Source organism: Aotus nancymaae, unplaced genomic scaffold (genome assembly GCF_030222135.1).
Source record: "Aotus nancymaae isolate 86718 unplaced genomic scaffold, 86718_ANA_hifiasm-v0.15.2.pri h1tg000079l, whole genome shotgun sequence".
Taxonomy (NCBI): Eukaryota; Metazoa; Chordata; class Mammalia; order Primates; family Aotidae; genus Aotus; species Aotus nancymaae.
In genome coordinates, this window is record NW_026988494.1 from 11927944 (window position 1) to 11941494 (window position 13551).

The following is a 13551-nucleotide window of genomic DNA, read 5'->3' on the forward strand; positions in this document are numbered from 1 at the left end:
TCCATGTCCATAGAGTACATTTTAGAGTAATGGGTTCTATGATTATGAAGAATTTAGGCCATGTATTTTTTTGCAGTAATTAAGGTAAGGCATTTCTCTTTTATGTTCAATAATTCTCTTTAGATTTTAGGTATATCTTGGTTAAATTTAACAGGATCCTTGAGTATAGCCGTAATTTGAGTTCAGTATTAATTGGTGCCATAAAATTTTGCCAATTGTTCCATCTCAGGAGATGCTAAGCTAATTTAGAACCTATATTGTATAAGGAAAAAGCAAACCTTTTTGTTTTTTGAGGCGGAGTTTTTCTCTTGTTGCCCAGACTAGAGTGCAATGGCGCGGTCTTGGCTCACCGCAACCTCTGCCTCCTGGCTTCAAGCGATTTTCCTGCCTGAGCCTCCCGAGTAGCTGGGATTACAGGCAGGCACCACCAAGCCTGGCTAATTTTGTATTTTTAGTGGAGTCAGGGATTCTCCATGTTGGTCAGGCCAGTCTCGAACTCCTGACCTCAGGTGATCCTCCTGCCTTGGCCTTCCAAAGTGCTGGGATTACAGGCACAAGCCACCGCGCCTGGCCAAAAGAAACCCTTTTATGTTTTTGTCTTATCCATTATTTGAATAAATTGTTTATTTCTGGTTGAGTCAAATTATGACCACTGTTTTTGGTTTTTGTTTCCTCCTCTGTATCTAGGCTTTATATATGTGTGTATGTGGTTAGCGGATATAATTTGTTGGGAGACAGTTATATTTATCCTGCTTGTATTTTTAAGTTTCTTCCTGTAAAGAACCTGAAATTATTATATATATATATATTTTTTTACAGATGCCTAAACTTTTTATTTCACACAGCTATGCAAGTTGTGAGGCCAAGGACATGACTGCAAGCAAGGTTTAATTTAAATTAATAACCAGGCATGATGGCTCATACCTGTAATCCACAGCACTTTGGAAGCCCTAAGGGGTGAATTATCTGAAGTCAGGAGTTCCAGACCAGCCTGGTCAATATAGTAAAACCCCATCTCTACTAAAAATACAAAAAATTAGCTGGGTGTGGTGGCACACGTGTCTAATCCTAGCTACTTGGAAAGCCGAGGCAGGAGAATCGCTTGAACCCAGGAGGCAGAGGTTGCAGTGAGCTCAGATAACGCCGTTGTACTACAGCCTGGGTAACAGAGCAAGACTCCATCGCCTCCCACCCCTCCCCGCCAACACAAAAAATTGATGACATAAATAAGCTTTCTTCTCCATGAAAATACTACTTGTTATTTCACACTCAGTCTAACACACACAAAATCCCCACCCTATCTGGCACAGATACACTTAATAGGCAATATCAAGTACAATTTCCATTTTACTTTTCTCCAGAGAATAGTTGTCTTCAATCTTTTACTCAGCTCCTTACATGAGTTTTGGTGGGGGTCGTGGGGCAGCACCAGCAGGTCTAAATTGGGGTAGGGGTCAAATTATTATCTTTAAGGTTAGGAGCTTCACCCATGACAATTGTTGCTTTATTGGATTTAAGGATCCTAGTTGATTTAAATTAATCCCTTGGATGTGCCACAGGAGGTGGGGACATGTGGGTGGAAATGTGAATGTTTATTTCTATAACACTGAGAGGATCAGGTTCTAGAAATAGGAAAAAAACAAAGCGTTATTCCTACTCTCACGCACTCAACATTTCATTTAAAAAAATTAGTTTGCATTTCCTTCTGCGTCCAGTGAACCAACTCCCTGGGAGTTGGCTCTGCCTCTAAAATTCACTGGTAACTTTGACCTTCAGTAACTCAGCACAGCTGCTGCTCTGTACCAAGGATGACCACATGGCCACCCAGGAATCAATGGCTTCTGCTTTCTCTAATCAAAGGCTATTCTTTTTCATCCCAAGCCACATGTTTCAGTGAGTCAGAGCTATTTTAGCAAATCTCACTTCACTGACACCAATTCTGAAGGAAAAAACAAATGGACTGTTTTTTCCTACTCTCTTACACAGTTACTCAACACTTATGACACCATATGTGTGGGGTTTTCCCCGCTACGCCAAGCAATTCTTCAGTGGATACAAACTCGGTGTCCTAGAGTCCATTCAATTCCGACATATCTTCCTGGAGTTAAAGTCAGATCCCACAGGTTAAGAGCTCAGTCCTACAAGGCTACCCCCACTGCAGATGCCTATAGCAGATAATATTAATAGGTTGTCACCTACACTTCTGACTGACCTGCTATAAATACAGGGTTCCCATGACCTTCTCCTCAGGTTCAATTATTGCTAGAGCAGCTCACAGAGCTCAGGGAAACACTTAGATTTCCTGGCTTATTATAAAGGATATTACAAAGGATACAGATGAAGAGATGCATAGGGCAAGGTGTGGAGGAAGGAGTGTGGAGCTTCCATGACCTCTCCAGGTGCACCACCTTCCAGGTAGCCACATGTATTCAACAACCCAGAAGCCCTCCAAACCCTGTCCTTAAGGTTTTCTGTGGAGACTTCATTACTTACACATGATTAGTTAAATCACTGGCCATTGGCGATGGACTCAACCTTCAGTCCTACTCCCCTCCCTAGAGGTTGAGGGGGTGGGGCTGAAAGTTTCAACCTTTTATTACAGATTGGTTCCCCTGGCAACCAGCTCCCATTCAGAGGCTTTCCAGATGCCCATCAGGAGTCACCTCATTAGAACAAAAGAGACTCCTATTGCCTAGGAAATGTTCAGGGATTTAGGAGCTCTGTGCTAGACTTTCCTAACACTCATAAATTACAACTATCTTAGGAGCTTTGTGCCAGAAACCAGGGGTCAAAGAACAAATACTAGAACAAAAGAGTCTCATAGCACCCCCATGTAAAAGGTATAAGGAGCTCTATTTCAGGAACTGGGGGCATATATATATATATATATATATATATATATATACACACACACATACACACACACACACATACATATATATCTACCTGGAGGTAAAGTCAGATCTCACAGGTCTGACTTTATATATATGTATATATATAGTAAAATATATTTAATATATTATAATATAAAAGCATTTATATTATAATATAAAAGATATATTTTATGTAACATTAAAATATACTAATATATTTTAACAAAATAAATAAAAATATGAGTATATATAAATATATAAATAATATATTAATATTTAATATATTTCTAATATATTTAATATACTATATATTATATAATATATACATATATACATAAGTATATATGTATATTTATATATCTTATATCACAATATTAGAGGTTATTTCGGGGCAATAGTGGCATAGGTAGCAGCAGCAACAAAAACATTTTATAATGTCCTAGTGAGCCCACTGCTTTTAGAAGTGTGGCCCTCTGCATAGCACATTGTGAGGGCTCCAGGTGAGCAACCACCCAGTGCCCCCATATATTACACATTGTATCAGTGATTCCCTAAGCACTCTCTAGAATGGTGGCTGGCCAGTGCCTGGTTGAGACACACAACAATGGTGACAGGATAGGAGTTATTCCTCTGAACCTAGCATCAGTGATGGACTATGCTGGGCCCAAGACACATGAGTTAATCTCAGACACAAGGTCTAGGCTGAGACACATGACCCAGGATCACTTTAAGGAGGGCCCCAATCCTATACTCCCATATGCCAATTACAAATTTCTGATTTAGATTGGCTAAATTTTTAACTGAAGCTTACACAAAACAGCACAGTTCAAAGCACAAGCTTGCCAGAAGGGGGCAGAGCCAGTTAGCAAGTAAAGCAAGAGCCCTGAGTGGTGGGAGTCATTGCCTGAACTTCCTGTTCATTGTGCCAATCCCTGAAGCCATCTTGCAGAGATGAAATGGACTCCCATGCAAAATATAGTTGAGGTGACAAAACTGATGACTAATGCTCATGGGAGGGCAGAAAGGATAAACATCTCATCTCTAAATAGGTCTTGTATAATGGGTTTCAAACTTTTAAGACCTTATTTAATTTACATTAGGCAGTATCAACTATTGTAACTGGAGAGTAGAAGTGGATGCCCCCACACACCAAGGGTATGAAAAGGTTTACTATGCGCATAATCAGACTTTCTGAGAAAGAGCAGGACAGGCTCTGAACAAGATAGTGGATTGTTTTCTATTGTGATGAGAGGGTGAGGATGGGTGAAGGTTCCCCAGAATGCACTGTCTTTCATGATTTGAGCTTCCCGCCAGTGCTGAACCAAGGGGCACCCCAGCTTTCTTATCAGCTTTTCCCCATGTAGGGCAGAGGAGAGAGTGGTGGAATTTTAAAGTTGCCAGTAGTTGAACATCAAAAATGGAGTCAGACTCTGCTACAAAGTGTTTACTAATCTCTCACCTCTTTGCAATGAACTAAGACATCTGCATACCTGAGGGATCTCATTCAGTAAGGTCAAAGTTTATCCCTGACTTTCAGTTCTAGCTCATAATTGCTCTCAGCTAACCACACGTTTTCTCCTTAAGTTTCCATTTGTTCAATATCGTGTAATTTGAATTTACATATATAAATTATATCATTTAGAGGACAAAACTAAACTGTTTGCTTCTAAATAGGCACCTTAAAATTAGTCTGTCCCAAGCAAAACTCTTGCTGTTCCCCCAATCCTGTTTCTGTTCCAGCCTTCCCCATTTTAGTAAATGGAACTATTGTCTATCCATTCATTTAGTCAAGGCAAAAATCTTGGTACTAAATTTTACTGCTTTTCTTTCTCTGATGTTCCATATCCAATCCAACAGCTAACCTTATATTTTCTTCATCCAAGATTTGTCTAATCCAATCCATTTAAGAGTCTTCATGCCCACTGTCACCCACTTTATTTCAGGCATAAACTATTGCATTACATGTCTAACTGGTTTTTTTACCTCTGTTCATCGTCCTGTAATCCAGTCTACATAATGAAGGAAGGGTAATATTTCAAAGACGTGAATCAAATTATTGGGCAAAATCTATTCTATCACTTCCCATAGAATAACATCCAAACTCTTTATCAGGCCATGCAAGGTCCTCCATGATTTGTCCTCTGCCTCCTTCTTTCCTCCCTAACTTCATCCTCACCCTCTTCATGTTTTCAGCTTTGTTTTCCTATCTAAAAAGGACTTATTGTATTTCATGCAATCTGAAGTCCACATATCAAAGGCAGCTAGAAAAAAATTTAATGCACTTAAAAAATTTTAGAAAAACTGTGAGGGTGAGTGAGTGTGTGTGTGTGGGTGTGTGAAGAGGGTAGGATGAACATACAAAATTCTATTCTCATGGGATCTCTGAAAAAGAAGGGATTGGAGACAAAATGAAGCTCGCTCTCCCTAGAGAATAATAAATTCATCTCTTAAATGAAACTTTTTTCTATAGCCTCTGGAGATCATAAAAAATAGCTTCTACATGAAGCTTTTCCAAGGGTCAGGATATGGTAATGCACACCCCTGCAGAAATTTTCTCTTATAAGGAAGTGGCAGTGAGAACAAAACAAAACAAAATGAAACATTTTGCAAACACTCTCTTCAAGGAAACACCACAAATGTGGCATCAGTAGATGTGACGGTGAATACTGAGTGTCAACTTGATTGGACTGAAGGATGCAAAGTACTAATCTTAAGTGTGTCTATGAAGGTGTTGCCAAAGAAGATTAACATCTGAGTCAGTGGGCTGGGGAAGGCAGACTCACCCTTAATCTGGATGGGCATCATTTAATCAGCTGCCATCGAATATAAAGCAGGCAGAAAAATGTGAAAAGATGAGACAGGCCTAGCCTCTCAGCCTACGTCTTTCTCCTGTGCTGGATGCGTCCTACCCTTGAACATTGGACTCTAAGTTCGTCAGTTTTAGAATCCAAACTGGCTCTCCTTTCTCCTCAGCCTGCAGATGGCCTATTGTGGGATCTTGTGATCGTGTGAGTTAATACTTAATAAACTTCCCTTTATATATATATAAACTTATGTATATATTATGTATTATATGTATATATAAAATATATATACACATATACAGTATGTATATATTTTTCCATTAAATATAATTTCGATTAAATATATATATAAAAAATATATATATATATATATATATTTTTCTTTTTTCCCATTGATTCTGTCCCTCTAGAGAACCCTAATACAGTACAGGAACTCACAGATATTGTGGATTTGATTCTAGAATACTTCAATAAAGCTAATATTGCAATAAAGTGAGTCATACAATTGTTTTGGTTTCCCAGTCCATATAAAAATTATGCTTCCGTTATACCACAGTCTATTAAGTGCATAATAGCATTATGTCTAAAAAATGTACATATCTTAATTAAAAATACTTTATTGCTGAAAAATGCTGATAATCATCTAAGTCTTCAGTGAGTTATAATCTTTTTGCCTGTGGAGGGTCCTGCCTTGATGTTGATGGCTGCTAGCTGCTCAGGGTGGTGGTTGCTGAAAGTTGTGGTGGCTGTGACAATTTCTTAAAATAAGACAATAATGAAATTTGCTGCATCAATTGATTCTTCCTTTTATGAAAGATTTCCCTGTAGCATGCAATGCTATTTGATAGCATTTTACCCGAAGGGGAATGTCCTTCAAATTTGGAGTCAATTCTCTCAAACTATGCAGCTATTTATCAACTGAGTTTATAGAATATTCCAAATCCAATTGTGTCATCACAACAATTCTCACAGCTTCCTCATCAGGAGTAGATTTCATCTAAGAAGTAACTCTTTATCAGTCCAGGTTTTAGCACAAGATTTCAGCAAGTCAATTACCTCCTCGGGTACCACTTATGATTTTATCTATCTTGCTATTTCTATCACATCTGCAACGACTTCCTGTACCGATGTCTTGAGCCCCTCAAAGTCATCCAGGAGGGTTGGAATCAACTACTTCCAACATGTGAAAAATGCAATATCTGTGAGGCATAATAAAGTGAAGCACTGTAAAACAAGGTATGCCTTTATTTAATATTTTCATGTCAGAGGATTGATGACAAAGATAAATCTATTAATTCTTTAGCAAAATATTGATTGTTTAAGAAAAAAGAAGGAGAAAGCATTGCCTCTTTCTGTTAGAGTCAGCAGCTCTGAGTTCAACGTTTTTGGAGATGGAGACTGTGCTCAATGCTTGAGGCTTCATGGTAAAAATTGCCTTGAGTGTCCTTAGCTTTTTCAACGTGGGCCCTCAGTGACACCCAGCTGAGGAGCTTGCCCTGGCAAAATTGCCTGGCTTATTGGATAAACATGTACTGGATGAGATCCTGGCCAGGTATCACCGTCACTCACAAGGTTCAGGAGAGCTGCTATTCATCTAGGAGCTGGCTGGATTACTACTGTTCTGGTTGGACTTCTGTCTGTGTGTTCTGTTGAGCATTGGTGGAAAGTATCTGAGTGCCTGATACCAGCAGGAACAAGTAGGTGTCTTGACTCAGTAGGTTCTTTGCTGTGTTGCTACAGTTCTACTGCATGAGCTGCATGTTCTGTCCAGGGCCACTCTGGGTCTGCTGGATTTGCTCCTGTGGCTGGATCTGGACAATGTGAACTACTGATTTTATCCAACCTGTAGCTCCTGAAGTGTTGTCTGGCCCTGCTGAGGCTGCACTGTGAAGGTATGTCTGAGCCAGATGGTGGTCATGGAGCTGGTGGTCTGCTGGTCTTGCTGCTGCCTGTGGACCTGGACAAAAGTGAGCTAATGAACCAGGATGAAATAGTACTGGATGGACTCAGTGGGAGGCCCAGATTGATGCAGCTGCTCCTCATCTATGGCAGTCTTGATCATTTCTTAGAAAGTATCAATGTAAAAGTTATACTGACCAATTTTGTCACTGCCATGATGGTATCATTTGACTGTAGAATTTGGCACTTGTTTTCCTCTGAGAGATTCTGGGATAGGCACTGGGCCATTTTAGCAAAGAGCACAGGAGCTTCTCACTGTTCATCTTTACATTTTAAAAGATATCATTCATTGTTAAATTTTAGATGTTTCCCCAGCCTGAAGCCAGTGTAATAGACCTTTCTTAACATCACTGCTGCTAGAACCACAAACTCATCCTGTGGTCAAAGACTCTAGGGTAGCAGATGAGACACCCTGGAACTTCTCAGGTGTTGGACAACATGGGACCAGGTCAGAGCAGAGGGTGGGAAGCACATTGCATGAGGACAAAAACAAGGTGGCGGTTGGACAGTCTCTCTTCTGTCTTCTTTTATCAGTCACTTTTTTGCTTATTCTGCTCCCAGCATCCTTTTTCTTCAATTCTCAAAGCAACAGAGATTCACCCCTACCTCCTTCATGGTGCATTTAATTGCTCTCCTCTGGCTTGTTCTCATTATTCAAATTTCATCCCAAATACTACCAATTAAGAGACCTTCTGAAACACCCTATCTAAATGAATGTTTTCCTCCCACCAGTTATTTCCCACTGTATGTTCATGGTTATTTCCTGCAAAGAATTTTAATCTGAACTCATCTTATTTGACATTTAATTTTTAAATTATCTTCATTTTTTACCCCAGTGAAATCACCTTGAACCTGGGACATTGTATAAATTTCCTGAATTATTGTCACGAATTGAGACAATGAAAACACATCGCAAAACAGCATGGAACAAAGATTTCCCCTTCAAACTGGTAGAAGTTACGCTTTGTAGGTGCAAGATTCCTGATGAGAGAATTTCAATTATTGCAGGTATATATACCATAGCTTAGCTGGAATGCAGACGTAGGCACATTCAGAAGTGATGTGGGAATCTTCCAAAGGACAATTGTGGCTCAAAAACTCTTCATTGGTTCAACAGAAACTTTTTTGGAACTGTGCACACACAAGGCTCTTCCTACACAACTCTCCCTTTTCTTTCTCCTGAAACAGGTCTCAAAACCACATTGTAATCTGAAGCCTTTCCCCACCTTCTATTATTTTCTCCCCTCTTAATAAGTCACTTGCACCTCTAATCCCATTTTAGCTTCTGCATCTTGGTGTACACAAACTATGCAGTACACTCTGTAAAATAATTCACTTATTCACTCAATAAAGATATTATTGAGGAACTCCTGGAACTATAAACACTAGGAATTTAAGGACTAAGACATGGCACTGCCTTCAATGAACTTAGCATCTTCTTAGACCGCAAACATATTTAACAGATATGTGTCATACAATGTGGTGAGTATAGTAACAAAAATATTCTGCATATAATCAGAGATCTTGAAAGGTACAGGAGAATTTATTCAAGACAAGATGACCCCTGAGCAAAGTCTTCACGGATATGTTTCTGGAGTATAAACAATAAAGAAATAAGCCTGGCATGGTGGCTTACACCTGTAATCCCAGCTCTTTGAGAGGCTGAGACCAAATGATTGCTTGAGGCTAGAAGTTTGAGACCAGCCTAGGAAACATAGCAAGACCCTTATCTCTATAAAAATCTTTTAAAATATTTTAAAAAGAATGAAGAAATTAAAAATGGATATATGGCTATAGAGCAAACCATAGGGTAGGAATCCTATGAGGTTTAATTGTGCTTTGTAATTTGTAAGGCTGCATTAGTTTGCTAGGGTTGCAATACAAAGTGTCACCGACTGGGTGTCAAAACAACATACATTTATTGTCTCTGAGTGCTGAAGGCTGGAATTCCAAAATCAAGGTATCAGCAGGGCTTAGTTCCTTCTGAGGGCTGTGATGGAAAATCTGTTCCATGCCTCTCTCCTAGTTTCAGGTGGTTTGCTGGCAATTTTTGGTGTTCCTTGGCTTGTAGGAACATCACTTTGATTTCATCTTTCATGTTCATATTTTACTCTACCTATGCTCATGTCTGTATTCAAATTTTCTCTCTTCATAAAGACACTGGTCATACTGACTGAAAGAACTTGATTACCCCTGTAAATATCCTGTCTCCAAATACAGTCACATTCTGAAGTACTTTGGGGTTAGGACTTCAATGTATTAACTTTGGAGGGATATAATTCAAGCTGTAACAGAGAAGGAGGAGAAAGCAGAGAAATATAATGCTTAACCTTTCATTTTTAGTAAAATCATTCTAGAGTCTTAGTTGAAAACAGATATTCAAGTATATAATTCTCAACCATGGCTGCACATTATAATTATCTTGGAAGCTTTGAAAATATATCAGTGGCCAGGCCCTACTCATAGATATTCTCTGCTAATTGTCCTCGGATAGAGATCTTGGTGTATCGTTTTGTAAAAGCTTCTCAAGTAACTGTAATATGCAGCAGCATTTATGATGACTGTTTTAAGATGGTCAGGCTGAGGCAGGAAGGGCAATTTGGATATTGTTTCATTAACCAAGAACAGAGAGAATGAGGCTCTGAAACTTGGCATCGGCAGTAAGAAAGAAGAAGAGGAGATAGATGATTTCTAGAAACAGGAAGTAAATCAGTAGGACTTGATGACTGATTGGGGGAGGGGAGTAGGGAAGAGTCAAAGATGGCTCATATGTTCTCATTAGGTACATCCTGGTGTCATCAGCAGATGATAAAGATAAGAAATGTGTTCTCTTGAGAGAGAGCATAGTAATTTCTTCTTTTTTAGGCTTTTTTTTAAATTGTATTTTAGATTTTGGGGTACATGTGAAGAACATGCAAAATTGTTGCATAGGTACATATGGCAACATGTATGGCATATGTATGATTTGCTGCAGTATGGTTTGCTGCCTTCCTCCCCTTCACCTATATCTGGCATTTCTCCCCAGAGCATAGTAATTTCTTTTGGGGGAGAGCTTAGTAACTGAATGAATTTACTTTCTTTTTTTAATTAGATATATTTTTTTAATTTAGAGAATAATGCAGATGCACATGTATCTGCATGTAAAATAATGCATGTAAGAAATGATACAGAGAGACTCCCTGGGCCCTTACCCAGTTTCTTGAAAGGCATTGTCTTGCAAACCTATATGGCACAATATCACAACCAGAATGTTGACATCAATCCAGTCAAGTTACAGAACAGTTCCATCGCCACAAGGATATTTCAAGTTTGAAATGCCTGTAGATAGTATTCAAGCAAGACTTGTTATGGTGGCATTCTCTAAGACATGCTCTTTACCTAGTTTTGATCATGCTAAAGTACCAGAAATCTTCGACAACTAAGTAAGGCCCACCTGTATCAGGTGCCTCAATATAATAATACATGGAGATCGAGGAATTTTTTAAACTTAGGGTTTTATGCAATACATGTATAGTAGGGTGTTGGAAATATACCTGGGTTGCTATTTCACCTATAAAACAAGCTCTACTTGGGAAAATATTTACACACACCACACACACACACACACACACACACACATGCATATGCATACCCGCACATGTACACCACAAGCTTGTATATTTTATTAGAAGAGAGAAAATTTTGTGAGTGGTCATTAGATGAACCCCTCACATTTGAAGAGAGTGATTATTCTGTCTTCTAAAGGGTGCGCTTTCAGTGTAACCATAGCCAAAAAAGAAAAAGGGAGAGAGAGATTAAAAACATCTGGAACGTATGTCTATTTTCACCTCTTCCATCTGGAAATTTGTTTTTGGATATCACAGACATTTTCCAAACAAACCTCTGTTGGACAAAATGATAAATGTAGAGGAGACATGCATTACATGTATGATTCTCTTTTTGTTTGAAGAGCTTTATAGAATCCAAACCACTGGTGTGTTTTTCAAACATAAAAATAAACCTTCAAACAGCACAAATGTGACTCTCTCTCTCTCTAAATATATATATAATGTAATTATATATGTATTATATATATAATATATAATTTAATTATATAAATTACATTATATATATATATATATGGCAATGCCATTAACTACAATATTGGCTCTTTAATCCATGAGTTGTGTTTACCAGGGAAGTAAAAATGAAGTATTTTTTTATATGTTGATATTTGAATAGAGCAATGAGAGAGCTAAAATAACGTGCTAATCAATCTTTCAAGTTTCTATCAGTACACTACTCTCAGATTCACGCTTTTCCCTAAATGTTTCCCTTATTATGTCATGCCCCAATTACTATAACTTTCTCACCTTTCCCCTCACGATATGATTTTACAGCAATACATCCTATATGAAAAGTCTAAGTTAAACATTTAAAACTTCTTGGATAACATTACTCCCATTCAACTTATACCAGAGGTTAAGAGCCCAGGTTTTTCAACTCAGACAGTCTTCAGTTCCAATCCCAGTTCTTCCAAATACAAGTACAGTCTACAAATTTCATGGTTCTAGCTCAACCGATTACTTTTGAGGGCCTGAAATTACATCATGGCAGAGAAAATAGATGAAAAATGGAAAAAGAATGGGGTTAAAAAACAGACAAACTTGGTGCTCAGTTGATTAGAAGAGAGAAAATTGTAGGAAGCATGGTACCTACCTTAGCCTACTGGGTGTATTACCAAAGAGAGAAAATCCAGGAAAAGAAGAGGTTTGTCAGAATGAAGAGGAAGTCATTATTTTGAATTTGGTGTGTGACATTTAGGTGAATATTTTCATTCCACAATAGTTGAGAGCCAGAGAGAGAGAGAGCAGAGGCACAGATAAAAACTTAGGAGGCAGCAGAATATTATCATTGCCATGCTCATCCAACATTGACTATAAAGTCATTCCACTGCAAGAATTATAGCCTGGGGGTAGAGCATATTTAAAACTCCCAATTTTACTGGATAATAAAGCAATAAAATTAAAGTATATTTCATAAAAGTGACAGAAAATAATCTTAAATGAAAGTTCAAATAAAAATCTTGGTACAATTTACCTCAAACTTTTGGCTCAATATAAGACAATTCAGAAATTATTGTTATTTGACTATCTCAGCAGCTGCTTTCTCAAAGACTAAAGATACAGACTTGGGATGCATGGCTAAGTGATATTTATTATACTAGGAGAAGTATAGGGGCTGGGAGAGGTCATGGCTACTCTTTTGCTCTATGTTTAGGGGAGTTCTTTTGTTTTGTAACAAAGCACATAGTTTTGGGATAAGTGAGGAGGAAGAGGGTCACCTGTTTAACAAGCTAGATTACCCCAAGAAAGTCAAACGGATGACGGATGGAGTCAGATTGCCCTCACATTCCTATAAGAGAAGATATTTTTCACAGTTCTGGACCATATCCACTCAACATAAAACAGAATCTGATAATAATTATGGGTTGCTAGTGCACAGTGAGAAGTCAAATACCAAAGCCAGTTCTTGCCAAGTTTTTCTTTGTATTTTAACCACATGATCCATATTCTTCATTAGGTTATCCTTCATCTGTCCAAACAACAGGCTGTTGTCAGTTTATACAACTTAACCATTCTTAGCCCAGACATGCTTACATATGCTTCTTTAATGTTACAGTAGAATTGAGATCTTTGTATTTCATACAATTATTGAAATGCTAATAGAAAAACAAAAAACAAAATATTATCTTTCTAAGAATGTTTGCAAAAACTAAAGGAACATTCGCTGTTGCAATAGCAAGGCACAATGATTCTTCATTTCTTCTGAGAAAATTCCAGTAGACCTTTCTGACAGCTTTGAGATAGGCACTGTGTTGATAGATCACATGTGCTCTCTAAAAGTGACATTCAGGTTGGCGTGTGTTGAGTTGA